Source organism: Protopterus annectens, chromosome 10.part0 (assembly GCF_019279795.1).
Source record: "Protopterus annectens isolate FY-2018-M chromosome 10.part0, PAN1.0, whole genome shotgun sequence".
Lineage (NCBI taxonomy): Eukaryota > Metazoa > Chordata > Ceratodontiformes > Protopteridae > Protopterus > Protopterus annectens.
The window spans coordinates 1553956896-1553974823 of record NC_056744.1 but is presented as its reverse complement, the minus strand read 5'-3'; positions in this window follow the sequence as shown (position 1 = coordinate 1553974823).

The following is a 17928-nucleotide window of genomic DNA, read 5'->3' as shown; positions in this document are numbered from 1 at the left end:
AATACCATGTTTATTTATTTATTTTACATTTGTTAACCGGGCTAGTCTGGCTGGATACATGTCCATTTTCAGCAGAGGCCCGAGGAGAAAAGCTCCACTAATAGACTACGGCATACATGAAGACTACTTAACTAAGTAGATCAAACTTTTTAACAGAGAACTGTTATTATTTTATATACCCAGTGATATATAGTAAGAAGTAATATATATTCTATAATATCATATATCATGTTAAAAATGATAAACAAGATTAACTTATACATTGTAGGCGTGACATGTTAGTAAAATAAAATCTGATAATTGTTCTCTGTTTTTGTGAAATTCATAGATAAATGAAAGAATAAGCCTTAAAAAAAGATCAGGCTTGTATTTTCTGAAAATCTGCTCTGACAAATTGGATTAGTAAGACTTCCAGAAAAAGGAAAACAGGTGATAATGCATGAATAAGCAGTAATTGCTGTTAAAAACTGGCTAACTAACTAAATAAATAAGTGACTAACTACTGCTGACACTTGAAGTCTTGCCTTGAGAGGAACAAATGGGTTGTAGAATTCTCATCCTTGGGGTAAAATGGGACAACATGGCATCAGGGAAGGAGATTTGATGAGCAGAAGTTGGAATCAAGAGAAAAAAGATTTGCCATGATTCAGTAAACCCTACACAGAGTGTAGGAATAGTGCAACAGCTGCTGCACCGAATATGGCCACCGAGCGATCCCGTAAAGGGCTACCAGGACTTGCACGAGCACTCCTACACTATTCCTACACGGGCACCAATGCCTAATGCTAATTACCTCATTTGCTGGTGAAAACCATGCAAACAAGGTGAATTAGTGATTCAGCAAGGAGGCAGGTGTCCGTGCAGGAATAGTGTAAGACGCAGAAATGTGTTCGGTTACTAGCTGAAAACATTTCTGCAGATTAGAAAACGGAGGCATGACAGCTCGAAATAAAGCATGTATTATATTTATTAGGCATGCCAATGGCCAGATATATGGCCAGTGGCATGATAAATAGTTTTAATTTTTTTAAATAAAACTTTTTTTTTTTTGGCCGCTCTCGGCCATTTAAGTATAGGGCAGCAGCACACAAATGGGATTGTGCTGAAAATAAAAAAAAAGGGGAAAAAAATAAATTTTTACAGAAATCTGCATTTTGCCGTTATAGTCAATGGCATGCAGAATGAAAACAATACCAGGGAATAGTGGTTGCTAAGGGGAAAGACCCAGTCTAAGTGTGGTAACTATGGAATAAGGCAGTTGTGTATGCAAACGAGGGGATTTACACTGAATCACAAATTTCTTCTAAGTGTCAGACTGCACCTAACCATGTAGGTACTCTAACACAACCATGTAGACAGGAGGAGCACCTAACATGAAAGGGGGGTGCGTCATGCTTGCTGTAAACATATTGGAGCTCAGTGGCCCATGTTTGCCCTTAGCTAAGCACAGCTAAGTGAGAGGGTGTGTCTGAGGCTGTATTGTCTTATTCCATGAAATGCAGAGCTTGTTCGTGTCCAGGGGATGGCCAGATCTTCTTAAAAGTGTTTACTTTAGCTAAACGAGTGTGCGCGGTGTGCACCAGGCCTAAAACAAAAAACAAAACAAAACAAAAAAACAAAACAAAACAAAAATAAAAACAGGAAATAGCAGAACTGTTTACAGTTGAGCAATGGGTATGCACGGCGTGCATCAGGGCATAAACAGGGAGGGAATGGGAAGGGGAAACAGCAGAAAGAAGGCAATCAAGGAGAACTACAATAGCTGGCAGGTGGAATGTATCAGAATCAGCCAATTACACAGGCAGCAGCCCAGCACACTACTATAAACTATCCAAACACCTTTCAGTCTGTTTTTTCCCACAAACTCTACACCACTGGTATACACATTCTGGGCAATTTTAAACTGACAAAACTAACAAAACATGTTAGGGGCTGCTGTTGCTTTGATCTATCAGTATGTGCTAGAGACTGAGGGTGGTGAGGAGGATAGTGGTGACAACCAACTCAGACCGAGGAGGAGAAGAGTGTTCAGACCCAGGGTAACCTACCAGGGGCTACATGATCTGGAGATAGTAGAGTGCTACAGGGTGGACAGGGACATACTTCAGCAACTTATTGAGCTGTGCTGGGCTCACCTCAGACCCAGAGCCAACAGAGGGGAACCCATCCCAATGGATACCAAGGTATGTGTAGCCTTAAGAATACTAGCTACAGGCACTTTCCAAAGAACAAATGGGGATGTCATGGTGGTCCCACAGGCATCTGTGGCCAAGATATTCCACCAGTTCCTGGATGCCATGCGACCACATGCCGCTAAGCACATTTACTTCCCGAGCACCTGTGAAAAGAGGACCAGCAATATGCGTCTCTTCCACCATGTAGCAGAATACCCGGTGGTACTGGGTGACATAGACTGCATGCATATCCACATCAAAGCACCACCCGGTGACCAGGGTAAGGTCTATCTAAACCGCAAGGGGTTCCACTCCATCAACTGCCAGGTCATATGCGATGCCCAGGGCATTATCATGAATGTGTGTGCTGGCAGCCTTGGAAGCTATCATGACTCCCACATCTGGCATTCGTCACAGCTGTACCAGGCGTTTGCCAGTGGGGACATCCCATATGGCCATCTGGTGGAGGATGCTGGCTATGCACTGGAGCCATGGCTGATGACACCCATCAGAAATGCGCACACACACACACACACACACACACACACACACACACACACACCCACACACACACACACACACACACACACATACACACACGAATGCCATAATGAGGCACATGTACAAACCAGGATCATTATAGAGCATGTGCTTTGGATTCTCAAGTCACGGTTCCGCTGCCTTTAAATATCTGGTGGAGCCTTGCAGTACTCTCCAGCCACATTTGCACACATGTTCATAGTATATACCATGCTACACAATATGATCCTGTGGAAACAGCTTCAGCAGGAACAAAACGGGGAAGGGCCACACATCCCCCCCACCACCACCATTGCCAAGGTCTCCACAGGCACAGAGGGACTTGAAGGAGGAACATCCTGAGCCTGCCCCTGTAGCCAGATGGAGGCATGCCCAGTATGTCCTGTCTTTGACAAAGAGGCAATGCATAGCACATACACTGATACTGTAGGGCCAGAGGGACTGATCTCTCTTTCTCTGACTTGCACACACAGTAAAATGAATGCCAAACATCACACCACCTATACCTTACCATGTATAGGCAGTGTACTGCATGCATCTGACATAGTCAGCCCTCAAGCACCATCCTCACAACAGCCTCAGGCACAAGGCAAGTCAGTCTCCTTAACAAAATAAATGAATGGAGTGGAATGTTCTGATAGCATATCTATGGTATTGATTCAAGCATGCAAGGGAATGGGGTAGCTTACTGGCAAAGCAGCAGACAACTGACAGCTCTGTGGGACAGCAGGAAGTGTATTCCTAGTACTGGCCTACCCACACTATGCAGTACCACCCTAGTTGACAAATATTGCTGCAGTATATGTGGTGGGCCAAATTACTGGGGGTCATAGGTCACATGCATGGATGTCAAAGTGGGGGTCACATACCCACTTCCAGCCTCTCCCAGCAGATCAGCTGTAGAAAACCATACAAAAATGTGTGGCAAAGGCCCCCACCTGGCAACATCCATGAAATCTCCACCTACAGACTTTTACACAGTGACATCACAGCAGGTCTGGTAGTGGCAGTATGGCTTTGAAAGGTAAGAAGTCTGAAACTACAAATGTTATGCCAGAACAATATGACCTGTGGTCGATACTGCTATGCCTGTAGTCTCAAAGATAGGGCACACCACTATGCTAAATGGGACCAAAATGTTAAGCAAATATCAGCACAGTCTCTGCAAATGTGTATTGCGTACAGATGTGTCACCCCCATAGTCCCATAGAAATGCAGTAACATGTCCCTAGCCTTAAGCAGCATCCAGTCATCAACTAGAGTGATGGCTCAACACAAACAGAAAGTAATTGTCAGTAACACCCACAGTCAACTTACTGGTGCCATCCCAGGGTTGTCCGCTGCCAGCAGCCTGGGAACATATGATCACCAGAATGCACTGCCTTGCTACAGATGGCCTGCATCTGTCACACCTGACCTACATGCCTCTGGCAAATGCCCATGCCTCACCACAGTACCCAGTTAGGGAGTATCATGGGGTCTATAACACCAACATAACAGAGTCTACAAAAATGCAAAGAAAGGCCATGCTGCTAACTCCTGGAGAAAACCTGCCAGTGTCAAAGAGCCAGAAATCTGGACAAAGCCATGAATAATGGGGTAAAAAGGTCCAAAGAGAAGGCCACCTTTGAAATACTACTCTAATAATGTTATAAAGTTGATGGAATGATTGTAGTAGCATGGGATGTCTGATGGGTACGAAGTTTGAAACTGCAATGTCAACTGTCAGTAATATCTGACTTCAACCCTGAGTGACTTGCAAAGCATTTTTCCTCAAAAACCAAAGTCATTTGGGTAGCCAACAAGATATATGAGTCATGAATGTGGACATTCTGTGATACTCTGTACAGTCGACAGGCAGGGCTAGGAGTCTAAACATGGGAATTCACTCATTGCAGGCAGTCCTAACCCTGGAAGATGGTGACATGTCTGCACCCACAGAATCCTGGCCCACAGCCATGGGGAGTAACACACCCTTCCCTGATCACTTATCCTATGTCCTATGCAACATCTTGACCCTACAATGTGGACATCCAAGCAAAATGAGGTGGGCCATACATATATGTGAGACACATACACACCTCGAGGCTGGTCAAACAGTCTGACACACACAAGACCCTCCAAGTGCAGTCAACCTTTGAGAAGACCCCTATGGAAAGTACTGGTAGCTATAGGCAAACATATCTGACCCAGGACACCCCCTTCACATATCTTATCCCCTACAAATCTATCTGGAGTCTGCCTGTCACCCTGATCCTGTCTGACTTATATTACATATTACCCAACTAAGAACTGGAAATCAGACCAGACCAGAACAGAAATGCACAAAAATTCCACCATTGTAATATATCACCAAGGTGCTGGACTGTTTCCACAGCTCCAGCAGTCAATTGCTCATAGGCACACCTCTCAACAAGCTGGATTGTGCAAGAATGTGTAACATTTGGCCCATAATTTTGGTGTGTGCATCATCCTTCCTGTATTCCTCTGGTAAATCACTGTGATGATCTGGGGAGGTATGTCATGAGGTACTGAAACAATACATGACAGTGTCAAATAGCATATATGTCAGGTGTTTGCTAAAACAAGCCCTGTAACCCTAGCAACCCATTCATTGCTGAGAGAAATAGTCACAATCACTGTATGGCCCATTTTCTCCCCATTTTGATAGGCTATCTCCAGATATCCTGCACCAACAGGTTGAGAGGTATGGTTGTAGCACAAAACAAACTGGACTGGAATACAACAATCCCTGGAATGGAGTCCCACATGTACTATAGAATGGCACACTGGGCATGCTCATTCATTTAGAGAAATGTCAGTAGGATCTTGGAATGAACAGACCTTCCCCACCCAATGAACTTCTCATTGCCCTACTTTAGCAGTCCTGAAGATGTCTTCTACCATAGAAGTCCCTTTCATCAAGCCTCAACCCTATAAGCTCTGTAGCATGTGTGATACCTATGTAACACTACTGTACAAGTAACTAGTTAGCTAGGAGTTCTAATCTCCGTCATGGCAAATGTAAAAGCATGTGTGTGTTTAGAATTTAAAGCTTTTGGGTCCATTCAAACCCAGTACACTTCCTCTTTCCCTACTTTAGCAGTCCTGCAGATATCAGTCACCTTAGAAGTCCTTTTCATCAGGGCTCACCCCCATAAGCTCTGTGGCATGTGTGATAACTGCATAACAATATAGTACAACTAACTAGTTAGGTAGGAATTCTAATTCCATTTCTGGTGAATATGTGTGTGTGTGTGTGTGTGTGTGTGTGTGTGTGTGTGTGTGTGTGTGTGTGTGTGTGTGTGTGTATGTAAGTGTGCATATGCATAGTTTAAAGTGTTTTGTGGCCTCTCTCACCCAGGACATCACCCATTGCCATACTTTACAAGGGCTGATGATGTTACTCACCTTAGAAGTACCTTTGGACAACCTTCTTCCTATAAGCTCCATGGTGCATGCGATAAATGCTTAACACTGTAGTTGCAATACATAAATAGGTAGGGGTTATAATCTCAGCCTGGGCAAGTGTGTGTGTGAACAGTATCCTGTCTTTGGGGGGGTTGTTGTGTTTGTGTGAGAACCATATCTATTGGGGGTGGGTTTTACTACTTTTTGCTGTTGGCCACCCAGTACATGTCTCACTGTCCACATTACAAGGCCCACAGTTGTCATCCACTGTAGTGGGACCTGTGGATACTCTGCAGCCCTATATGCATTGTGCCATGTGCAATAACTATGTGACAATATGGAATAGATAACAAGATAGGCTGCCCATCTAATCCTTGGATATCACTCCCCATTCAGGAATCACACACAAACACATTCAGGTAGGCAGCCACCCCTACATCAGTAGGTGGCCTGCAAACTAGCTCACAGATTGTACCCACAGTGTGAAAGCAGTGGACTCCATCTCAGACTGCTGAACAGTCACGAGTGGAGTCCCACAGGTTGTGGACCTGGGTTCCCTTGTATTTGGGATCCACACCTTTGAGGACCAGAGGTGCCCTGGCTGACAATGTTTGCAGATGACTACAAGGTGGGTGCTAGTATTACTCCCCCCCCCACGTGAGGTTGACATCCTTCACAAAGGCCTTTCAGAGACCTATGACTGTTGTCAGAAGCCTGGACATAAGCTCAATGCCAGATGATGTGCCACCATCCCCTTTGGGTATGACATGTTCCCATAAAGTAATACCTTGATGGTAGTCCACTGAACACTGATGTTATAATGGAACTGGGAACACAGGTTGACAGTGAGCTCTGTGGTGACCACCACAGTGCCACTGTCTTCCACAAGTCCTTCCATGTGTCATTTCTCCTGATTCAGGGTGTTAAATCCAGGAAGTAAAAGGACAGTGTTTCCCTTACACTCTCCTCAGTAGGCCAATCAATGTGTACTATGGCCCATTTGCCATGTACCCCACTGGACACCAGCACCAACAGGAGAGGCTGCAAATATACCTCACAAAGAGGATCTTAGGTACTACGCACTTGCCCCATATGGACAGACTACAACAACTGCAATGAATCTCTGTCTCATATTGGCTACTTAGATGCAATCTCTGCCTGACATGCACACCCATATCTGACCTAACCCTGTCAGGAATGCTACACCAAGGAAACCAATCTGTCCACACAACATACCCCAGACACCTCAACCCCATCCTCACAATCAACAGGACATGCTGGAGGGACAGGTTTACAACCCAGAGAATGGCCATGCTATGGAACAGATGCTACATACATGTCAAGCCAAGCACATCACTGGCCCTCTTCAAGAGAAATCAGAAGGAGTGGATGAGGAATAGAATACCCACCCTGCGGATCACTCCAGTGACTACACTCAGTAGACGCACTGGGGAATATTGTCAGGTGGCATGAAGCCAGTGTATTCCCATGGGCTAGCCTTGTAAAGCCTCCATTGCCATTTGCCACATGCACACCTATGACTCTAGACTTATGGATCTTAGAACTGTCAAATGTATGTGTATGCATTAATGTGTCTGAAAGTGTTTGTGAGTGTATAAACATGTGGGTGAAAGTAGTTGGTAACCCATCTCGCCCAGTACAACTACCATCGCCATACCTTACAAGTGCTGTAGATGTTATTCACTATATAGGTAACTTGGGACACTCCACAGCCTAAAAGCTCTGTGGTGTGTGCAGTAACTGCATAACATTATAATACCAATAACCACATAGCTAGGGGTTCTAATATGAGTCCTGGTGTGTGTGTGTGTGTGTGTGTGTGTGTGTGTGTGTGTGTGTGTGCGTGTGTGTGTGTGTGCGTGTGTGTGCGTGTGTGTGTGTGTGTGTGCGTGTGTGTGCGTGCGTGTGTGTGTGTGTGTGTGTGTGTATTATTGTGTGTAAGTGTGTATATGTGTAGGTTACAGTATTTTGTGTTCTCTCTCACCCAGTACATTGCCCATTGTCATTATTTGCAAGGCCTGGTGATGTCCCTCACCTTAGAAGTACCTTTGGACAAGTTATTACCCCATAACCTCCGTGGCACGTGCAATAAATGCATTATAATGTAGTAACAGTAAATACACAGGTAGGGGTTCTAATCTCAGTCCTGGCAAATGTGTGTGAGAGAAGAGTATCTTTTTTGTGTAAACAACATCCATTGGATGAACATGGATTCATACTTTATGCCATGGTACACACAGTACACATTCCTAAGTCTGCTGTACGAGGTCAGCTGTTCACATCAACTGTAGTGGCATCTGTAGACACTCTTCAGTCCTATAAGCCCTGTGCAACAATATGGAATAGTATGGTACAAATAACAAGATAGGTTGGTCTGCTAATGTCAGTACTGACAAGTCAAGTGTGTGTGTGTGTGTGTGTGTGTGTATGTGTGTGTGTGTGTGTGTGTGTGTGTGTGTGTGTGTATGTGTGTGTGTGTGTGTGTGTGTGTGTATGTATGCATTGGTGTATATAGCAGTGGTTATGAGTGTGTAGACTTGTATGCAACACTATTATGAGTACTCTCACACCCAGTACAGCTACCATTGCCATACCCCACAAGGCCACATGTTGTTATTCACTTTACAGGTACCTTGTAATACTCATCACACTAGTAGTCCTGTGCCACCTGCAATAACCACATAATAGTATGGTACCACAACTTGATGGGTAGGGGGTCCAAACACAACAATGGCAACTGTGATCCTGTGTGTGCATGTCTTCGTGTGTGTGAACAGTATTCTGTGTGTGTTTGGTTGACACAATATCCTCTGGGGTTGAGGGCGTTAGCAAACTGAGGTGTGTTCCACCCACCACACTTACCATTGTCCACTATACTAGAGCTGATGTCAACCACCATAGATTGAGATACAACCCCTCAGCCCTATAAGCTGTGAGGCACATGCAAGAACTGTTAAACAGACCTGGGAAATGTGTGCAGATACAGCCATAACCTGACAATGACATGGTCGATGTGTTACTACACTGCCATACCCCTTGTTAGTGATGTCTGCAGGGCCACCTCCTGCTGACACACAGACACCTGGAACACAAACAGAATACAGCATGTGAGAACACATTCCCTTAGTGTTACTAACACCAATAATGCATTATGGCTTAAAAGGTACACACACACTCTGATATGTACCCATTACAAATGCCAGATGACAGCACCTTAAACAACATTAAATAGGTACACTACTAAAATCACCCTGTGCATCAGACCCATATAAGCATGTCCCTGCATCTATGGTATGGATGGCATGGATGTGGCACATGTATCATCATATGCACAGGGTGTTGTGTGGGTTTGCCAGCAGCCTACGCTAGGCCACATGGTTGACATCATGTGTGTGTGTGTTTGGGGGTATTCATTAAATGGGCAGTGCAGGGGTGAGGTATGTGTGTGTGTGTGTGTGTGTGTGTGTGTGTGTGTGTGTGTGTGTGTGTGTGTGTGTGTGTGTGTGTGTCTGTTAGTGACTTTTCTGATGGTGATGTGTGTGTGTTTGTATGCACACAGTCACGCCATGTGGGCGCCCTACACAGGGGTATTTTGGACAGCTGTTGGCTGTACATGGTAGGGTGTACAGTTCACCATCGCTGGCCATAGACACAGGAACTGGGCCTGCTGAGAGTATCAATGGCACCAACAGGGCCAGATCCAGATGCAGTACTACTCCCTGCTGGTGACTGCTGCCTGCTGGATCCAGGTCCCTGTTTGGACTGGCCAGGATCATGTGCCCATTGCCTGCTGAATCATGGGGTGGACAGCAAACCCCCTTCAGTAGTGCTGGTGGTACTGCCAGCATGGAGTGTGATGGTGCATGGCCATGTAGACCCTCAGCTGATCATGGTGCTGCCCTACAGCCACATGGCTGCTTGCCAGCATCCACCAAACACTCAAGCACAGATATTCCATGGTCAAGGAGTGCCAAGGTCTCCCCCCACTATCTATCCATGACCCCAGTATGCTTACAGATGGCTGCAGTGAGTTCATATTGCCACGGACACCAGGGACTTGCTCATCCATGACCCTGTGTATATGTCAGGTATTACATTCATTATGAACCTGTGCCCCCATGACAGCCTGAAACATGCATCTAGTGACTGCCACCATGGCACTTGCAACAGGGGCACGACAAGCTGCAATCCTTCTCTGAGCACCCCTGCCCATCTGCCTGTGTGGGACCTCGCCAGCACTCTGGCTATGGCTAGTGCCTGCACCCTCACTTGCCATAGTCACTACAGTAGCCTATTTCATGCCTCCACCTGCAAACTGTCCATTATCTGTGGTCACTGGTGATGGGGTATGTGTGGGCATTGTGACTGTGTGCAGGGATGGGGTTGACAATAGTGGAATGCCAACTGATGGCACAGTATCAAACCCTGACCACCCCATCTGTGCCTCAATATGAGTACCATCATGGTCATATTCTATAGAGACACTGACATCAGTGTCAGAGCGGGAGGGACCGCAACCACCATGTCCACCTGTGAGGGAAAAACAACATATGTAAATTACTACTGGCACTATAAGGTTTGCTGTTACACACACACACACACACACACACACACACACACACACACACACACACACACACACAGGTGAGGTGCCTCAAAGTCATTATACAGACCTCACATTAGCTGACTGGGGGCATTCACGACACACAGTCAGACAATAACATACACACTTTGGATGGACCCTCAGCATCATGCAGTGCAGCCCTTTCCAATTACCATTACTACTAATATACACATCTGGGATACATAAGTGGTGTTAAAAGGTGATGGCCCTTCATCTAGCACACACTGCATCCATGTAAATTATTGCTGTTCACCTGTATAGCACTGTGGAAACTGCTACAGAACATACCCCCCAACTGTACAGGTTTTGGATGAATGTCTACATGTGTGGCTCATAAGTTTGGTCTGTTCCTCATAACTCCTGTGTTTGTCTAATACATTACTGGGTTGGCCTGTGGATTAGTGACACTAAGTAATGTTCTAATTGGAGGTGCAGACTGCATAACCTGCAGTACATATATTTTAAAACAAAGCCAGTTACTCAAACAACTTCCCAAGCTTACAATGGATATAGTAAGTGTACACACACCTGTTAACATGCCAGGTTTTTGTGATTATAACACATGAGGCCTCAGAAATCAGTTCATAACATTGCTATCATTTCATATGACATATACCCAGTGTAATCCAACTGAAGAACATACACATCAGTTACAGGTAACATTTGGTAACTGAAATAAGTACAATAGGCTGGTTGCATGAGTGTGCACACCATTAAAGTAATACTCTTTTAAAGCAACTTTTGATTTAATCACAGCATGCAGTCCTATTGAGAAGGTGTCTGTCAGCATGGTACATCTTGACTTGCCACTTTTTGCACACTCTGCCTTGCAAAACACCTCCAACTATGTCAGATTGCAAGGGCATCTCCTGTGCACTGCCCTCTTCAGGTCACCCTGCATATATCCTATTGGACATAGGCGTGGGCTCTGATTCAGCCAGTGCAGAATGTTGCATATGTTCTGGTGAAGCCATTCTTTTTTGATATGGATGTGTGGTTTGGGCCATTGTTGTGTAGAAAGGTAGAATTCCTCACTATCCACAGCTATGTGGCAGACACTAGACATTTTGGAGCCACAAGGGACCAGTGTTTGGAACAGTTCATAATCCCCTCTAACTTGGCTACAGCCCCAGCTCCAGCTTGTGAACAGCAACCCCAAAGCAGGACACTGCCATCACCATGCTTCACAGAACATATGGACACCATGGAAGGTTGTTGTGACATGTAGTACACACCCAGTACTTGCTGGAGATTCCTGCAACTCCTTCACTTTTTCTGTAGGGCTCCTGTCAGCCCCCCCTGGCCAGTTTTGGTCTTGTATTCTCATAGACTTTGGTGGGATGTCCACTCCTTTGCAATGTCATTGTAGCCCCATATTTTCAGCACTTTTGATGACTATCTGCACTGTGTTCCATGGTATGTGCAATGCTGTGGAAAAGTTTTGGTACGCTTTTCCAGGCCGATACATCTCAGACATGTGGTCCCTAAGCAGCTTCATCAGCTCTATGTGAATCATGGCTGTTGCTGTAGCAGGCAACTGGGTATTTGTTAGGATAATCCTGGTAGGACAGCTGATTGTTAGTTGCTGTTAATAAAAAAGTCTCTGTAATTGATGGCTGTTGTGTACCCAATAAAATGTACTGCTGTAGTTATATTGAAAGCTGCCTCAACACAGTGCTAGCTTCAGTCTGTGTACACATATGCATCTAGGTTGTTGTACTATTGTTATGTGTCATTATTGTTCCCCTAACATATTTGTTTGCTTTACAATTGGATTGTACAGGTTATAGGTCACATGAAAGGTTGGCAGTATTTTGAACTTGTCTATTGTGCACTCATTTTTGTATATCACACATACCTGGCATTCTAACAAGTCTTTACACCATTTATATGCACTGTATACCACTAATTTCTACAATATGACCCTAGTTTTGGGCCTTTGACACCCATTTTGTAGGTCTTTGTTCAGGTATCCTGCAATGACAGGTTGTGAGGTATGCTACAGATATGTGACATCTCCTGCAAATAGGCCCCTGTCATGACCACTGTGATGCAATGCAGTAAACATGACCACAGGTGAACATACAGATATTGCCAAATGGCTGAGTGTAAGAGTTATGTGCATGGTCACATGCATTAACTTTAGCATGCCTGAGGTACTGGTGAACCACAACAGGGAAATCCCATACTTACTGGGTTCAGGCTGCTGTCCCATGTGCAGACCAGAGGGACCTATATAGTTGTGAGGTAGAGGTATTGCCAGCAGATTTACATTAGGCATTGGTACAAGATGAACACTACATTTCTGCACAGGTACAGCACACACTATGATATTATACAATTTGCTGACCTTCACCACAGATGTGCACATGTGTGCATTACTACACCTCACCCACTAATCCCTTTTGCACTGACATATGCATCTAGAGACTCTGTAGAAGACAGTTTAAATGCTATCTCATTACATTGATGTGTACTTTGGTCTTACCTGGATGCTCCTCGCCTGTTTCCTGTGTGCCACCCACCTACACAACTGCTGTTTCCCGTGTTTGAGTTTGTGTGGGGGCCACCCCAAGGTTGGTAAGGAGCTCCTCTGTCACTGTAAGAGGGGCCTGTGTGACTGGCCCCCCACTGCTAGCAGTACAGTCCCTCACTACAGCAGCAGCCCTTTGCCAGGCACAATGTATCAGGCCACTTGCTCTATGCCTGACCTGATCATATCTGTGCCCATGGTGGCCCAATATGTTCACTCTGTGGACAATCTCATCTGACAGGACAGTCCAGTTCTGCAGATTTTGTCAGCTACAGCCAGAAAGGATGGCATAGTTTAAGATTACAGCTTCTGTGATGGCTGCTGTCTCCACATCGATGTAAGGTGGCTGCCACTGCATGGCACCTGGAAGACATATACAGGGAAACACATCACAGGACCTCAGATATTGTCCAGAGTTCTTTACAGAGCCAGCACATGCATATGAACTATCTTTAGCCACCACTTAAAAACACATCATACTCCTGTACCTGGCAGTGCTGTATGAACATGCATTGTACTCCTGGTCCTGATGTGTCATGTTCCCCCCAATGAGGGCCAGTTCATTGCATAAACTACCATTCATCATTCATGTTTGTGTAGAGGGATGGCAGTGGCTGTGTTCCTTGCAGATGGGATGTCAATGGTGCGCAGGTTTTGCTTACATACAGTGTGTAATGGAGCTGGAAGCATATGCCTGGGTTCATGTAGGATGCAGACAGGAATGTTATCAGGCCCCAAGGGGACTTGCTTTTGTTAACTTTGATTAGGCAGTTTGCACCTGATCCATGATGACAAGGGGAGGGTTGCATGTGCTGTGCATATCCACCTATACTGATGGTGATCCAGGGTGGTGATGTTTGCCCTAAACCTGTCTGCAGCAGGTTGGCTGTAGCTATAGTGTGTGTGTATGTGCTGTGATTGACCACCATTACAGGGTGGGTTGGGTTGGTGCCTCTGAGACTGCAGACATATGTGAAGATGGCCTTGTGATTGACCCTAGTGGATGTGTCCAATTTGTTCTCATAGTTACCCTTTCAGTAATCCATCTGTGACCTAATATGCTCATTCAGACAAATGTTGACATGCTGTCCAGTTGGTTCCTTCTCCTATTTTGCCCTGTACAGCCAATATAGCATCACATTGTGTGCTTTGTACATTGCTGTTGTCCAGCAAAAAGGTTTTCTCTACTTTGGTGAAGACTGGTTTTACAAGTAAGGTATTGCTGAGGCCATACAGCTTTGTGGGTGGTCATATACATGTTTGTAGTAGGCATGGACCCAGGGTCAGAACACAGTTGTCCACCTCTACAATTTCAGCATGATACTCATGCTTATTATACTACCCATGTCTGTGTCAGGGCAATGACACCACCAGTAGCTGTAGAGGTATAACTCTGTTGGATGCACAGAAACTAAGGTTACACATGTGTACCACATGTACAGCTTATTTACCAGACATTTTGCATCCCATGTCTGTTGTTATGAGGCAGTCAGGTACACCTACCCATACATACATATGCACAGGTAATTTCTGCTATATATTTCTGTTTCATGTCAGTATGGCACACTGTAATGACAGTCTTGTTGCTCAGTCAGTCATATCAACCTGTTAGGACAGGTCATCTGTAGGACAATGCACATACATGGTGGGCTATGGGCCAAAATTAGTGCCACTTTCTTCATATTGCTGTAACACACATATGTCATTTGATAGTGCAGAAGCCTTTGCATTCACAGACATACCCCGGAGGATGTCTGATGGTCATATGGCAGGCAGAGAGGTGAAAGGCTAGGTGTGTGGTAGTGAGGGTAGGAACTGTTAATGTTGGAGTATGACTGGTATGGGGACAGAGCTAGCTGATATGCTGGACACAGGAAAGGTGGTCATATTGTGTGTGCCAGAGACCAGATGGAAGGGGTGTACAGCTGTGTGTATTAGAGTCGGCTACAAATAGTTCTATCATGGTGTGTATGGGAGAGTAAATGGTGTAGGGGTTAACCTGAACATTATTTCAAGAGTGTTTGTGGAGGTGATAAGAGTGTTGGGTAGAGTGATGTTCAGGAGGCTGGGAATTGATGGTGTAATGTTGACAGTTGTTAGTTCATATGCTCTGCTAATTGCGTGCGTGATGGATGAGACAGACATACTTTGGTGTGGTTGGATGAAGTGGTTATGCGTGTACCCAAGGGTGAGTGAGGGATGATTGGTGCAGATTTCAATAAGCATATTGGTGAAAGGGACAGAGGGGATGAAGAAGTAATTTTTAGGTACGGTGTTAAGCAAAAGAATGCAGAAGGTGAGATGGTGGTGGAATTTGCAACATAGATTGGATATGGGTGTGGTGAATACATAGCTTTACAAGACCGAGGGGCATAGGGTGAAATACAAGAGTGGAGAACGATGCACACAGATAGATTATCTCCTATGCAGGTAGGCCTGTTTGAAGGGGACTGGTAACTGTAAAGTGGTGATAGGGAAAAGTGTAGTTAGGCAGCATGGAATGTTGGTCTGTGGGATGATGGTGATCAAGAAGAGGGGGAGGAGTGTGAGGGCAGCATCACAGATCAAATGGTGGATACTGAGAAAGGATGATTGTGAGGTTGAGTTTAGGAAAGAGTTAAGACAGGCAGTGGGTGGCAGTGAAGAGTTAGCAAATATCTGGGTAACTACATCTGAGCTAGTAAGGGAGATGAGTAGTACAAGGCTTAGTGTGACATCTGCACAGAGGAAGGAGGACAATGAGACCTGGTGGTGGTATGAGGAAGTACAGGGGGAGTTTACAGAGAAAGAGGTTGGCCAAGGAGAAGTGGGATTGTCAGACAGATACAGAAAATAGGCAGGTGTATAGGGAGATGGGGTGCATGACAAAGAGAGTGGTGGCAAAGGCTGAGGATGGGGCACCTGAAAGGTTGTATGTAAGGTTGGACACCAAGGATGGAGAATAGGACCTGTACCAATTGGCTTGACAGAGGCATGAAGCTAGGAAGGATGTGCAGCAGATAGGGCTGAGAAATGATAATGGTGGAAATGTACTCACAAGCGAGGAGAGTGTGTCGAGCAGGTGGAAACAGTAATCTGAGGGACTGTTGAGTGAAGAGAATGACAGCGTGAGAAAGTTGGATGATGTGGGTATGGTGAATCAGGATGTGAAGAAGATTATCAAGAGTGAAGTAAGGATAGCTTTGAAGAGGTTTAAGAATGGAAAGGCTATTGGTCCATATGCCATACCTGTGAAAGCATGGATGTGTTTAGAACAAATGGCAGTGGTCTTTTAACAGGATTGTTTACTGTAATCTAGAAAAGTGAGATGATGTGTGAGGAGTGGATAAAATGTGTTTGGGTACTGATTATAAGAATACGGGTGGTGTGCAGAGCTGTAGTAACTACAGAGGGATAACATTGATCAGTCACAGCATGAGGTAAGGGTAAAGGGTGGTGGAAACTAGGCTAAGAAGGGAGGTGAGGATTACTGATCAGCAGCATGGTTTCATGCCAGGAAAGAACAATACAGATGTGATGTTTGCTCTGAGTGTGTGATGGGGACATGCAGAGAAGGTTGAACATAGCTGCATTGTGTCTTCGTGGACTTAGAGACAGCATATGACAGGATGCCTAGGGAGGAGTTGTGGTATTGTATGAGGTGGTCAGGAGTGGTGGAGGAATTCGTAAGAATGCTGCAGGATATGTACAAGGCTAGTGTGACAGCACTGAGTTCTGCATTGGGAGTGACAGGTGTGTTTAATCTGGAGGTGGGAGTACATCAGGGATCAGCTATGAGCCCTTTCTTATTTCCATTGGCGATAGACAGGTTGACATACATGATCAGACAGATGTCCCCCTAGACTGTGCTGTTTGCAGATGACATTGAGGTCTGTAGTGAGAGTAGGGAACAGTTTGGGGAGACCCTGGAGAGGTGGAGGTATAGTCTAGAGAGGGGATGAATGATGGTCAGCAGGACTAAGATGGAATATATGTGTGTGAATGGATGGAAGGATGGAGGAATGGTGAGGATGCATGGAGTACAGTTTTCAAAGGTGGATAGGTGTAAATACTTGGAAACAACAGCTCAGAGTAATGGCGAGTGTGGGTGAGAGGTGAAGATATGAGTACGGGCAGGATGTGGGTGATCGGGAGGAGTGTCATGTGTGATTTGTGACAGACAAGTACCATTAAGAGTGATAGGGAAGGTCTACAAGGGAGTAGTGAGACCAGCTGTTATATGGGTTGCAGACGATGACATTGAAAAAACAGGCACAAGTCAGAGCTGGACATAGCAGAGTTACTGATGGTATGATTTGCACTGGGTGTGGCCTAGCAGTGTCTCATTCAGTATTTTGCAACACACACTCCAGTAGTGGTAATATGTGAGCCATCCTTTCCTGGGGTGACTCAGGGCCCTGAGCTGTGTTCCATGTCACTGCAGACAGACACAATTTCTATGGTCATAGGTTCTGCTCAGCAATATATCAGTACAGCATGTGTTGTTGAGACATAATATTGTTTGAACTTCCTGTTTTCCACATTTACATGCCTCTTACTACATTCCATTACAGGCTTAATGGTTTGACATAGCTGTGTTTTATTATTTTCAGTTCAGTTGGTATACTCCATCAGTCTCAGTGTGT